The 1805-nt window shown below is 41.7% G+C and overlaps 1 non-coding gene across 1 annotated transcript; it reads right to left on the minus strand.

The window, feature by feature from the left end:
- Nucleotides 1–219: 219 nt before the first annotated feature.
- Nucleotides 220–326, minus strand: LOC141676262 (small nucleolar RNA R71). Its single transcript, XR_012556860.1, has one exon. It is a non-coding gene; the product is annotated as a small nucleolar RNA R71 (small nucleolar RNA).
- Between the last annotated feature and the right edge of the window lie 1479 nt (nucleotides 327–1805).

Below are 1805 nucleotides of genomic sequence, written 5' to 3' on the forward strand. Positions count from 1 at the left end.
GAAGACCCCAACATTCACATAAGAAATTTCATCAAGATCTGCGACACTTTCAAGTTCAATGGAGTTTCTCAAGATGCTATTAAGTTAAGGCTTTTCCCATTCTCTCTGAGGGATAAAGCTAAGTTCTGGTTGCATTCTCTACCACCATGTTCTATCACCAAATGGGAGGATCTTTCTCAAAAGTTTCTAACTAAATCCTTCCCTATGGCGAAGACAGCTGCAATCAGAAACACACTTACTCAGTTTACACAACAGACGGAAGAATCTTTGTGTGAAGCTTGGGATCGCTACAAGGAGATGCTTAGGAAATGTCCTCATCATGGGATGCCTGAATGGATGATCATTAACTGCTTTTATAATGGGTTGGGTGCAACTTCTAGATCCATGCTTGATGCAGCATCAGGTGGAGCCTTATGGGCTAAAAGCTATGATGAAGCTTATGAGTTGATGGAACTGATGGCTGCTAATGAATACCGAAACCCAACTCATAGAATGCCTCAAGGTAAGGTAGCAGGAATTCTGGAATTGGATACTGCTATAGCTGCTCAGTTTCAAGCTTTGACGATGAAGGTTGATTCTTTGGCTAATTATGGGGTTAATCAAATCACAAGTGTTTGTGAACTTAATGCTGGAGCGCATGAGACTGAGCAGTGTGCTATTTCTAGTGAATCAGCCCAGTTTTTTAGTAACTTTCAGAGGTCGCAACAATCATTTCCAACCACTTATCATCCCAACAACCGCAATCATCCTAACTTCAGCGTGAACAACAGTCAGAATGCGGTGCAACAGTCTTATCAGCAGTATGCAGCAAAGCAATACAACCCTCATGGTTTTTAACAACCGCAATATGCACCAAGGCAATAACTCCAACTTTAGCAACTACCTCAATCTAATGAAAAATCTGAATTGGAGGAGTTGAGGCTCCTGTGCAAGAGCCAAGCGGTTTCCATCAAGACCTTGGAAAATCAAATTGGGCAGAATGGCAATGCCTTGCTGAATTGACAACCTGGTACACTCCTTAGTGATACTGAAGTGCCAGGCGAGAGGGAAGCTAAGGAGCAAGTTAAGGCAATCACATTAAAGTCTGGGAAGGTTGCAAGTCCTGAAATATCTCAAGTTCCAGAATCTGAAGTTGTGGCTGAAGAAGATGAGCAAAAGGAAGCAGAGGTGGAACCAAGGAAGAAAGTTGTTGTCACTCCTCCTGAGGGTAATACAGGGGAAAAACAGTTCTACCCCCCACCTCCTTTTCCTAAGAGGCTATAGAAGCAAAAGCTGGATAAGCAATTTGCTAAGTTCTTGGATGTTTTTAAGAAACTGTATATCAACATACCTTTCGCTGAAGCTCTTGAACAGATGCCTAGCTATGCGAAATTTATGAAAGTTATTCTCTCTCGGAAAGTGAAGCTTGATGATGTAGAGACTGTTGCTCTTATGGAGGAATGCAGTGTTGTGCTGTAACAGAAGTTGCCTCCAAAGATTAAAGATCCTGGAAGCTTCACTATTCCTTGCACCATCAGAAACTTGATATTCGACAAGTGTTTATGTGATTTGGGAGCTAGCATCAATCTGATGCCTTTGTCTGTCTTCAAGAAGTTGGATTTACCTGATCCAAAACCTACTTTTATATCCTTGCAGTTGGCCAATCATTCTATTACATATCCATGAGGCATTGTGGAGGATGTCTTGGTCAAGGTGGACAAACTCATCTTTCCTACTGATTTTGTAATTCTTGATTTCGAGGAGGATAAAAAGATTCCCATAATCTTGGGAAGACCATTTTTGGCTACTGGTCGAACCTTGATTGA

Source organism: Apium graveolens, chromosome 7, assembly GCF_009905375.1.
Source record: "Apium graveolens cultivar Ventura chromosome 7, ASM990537v1, whole genome shotgun sequence".
Lineage (NCBI taxonomy): Eukaryota > Viridiplantae > Streptophyta > Magnoliopsida > Apiales > Apiaceae > Apium > Apium graveolens.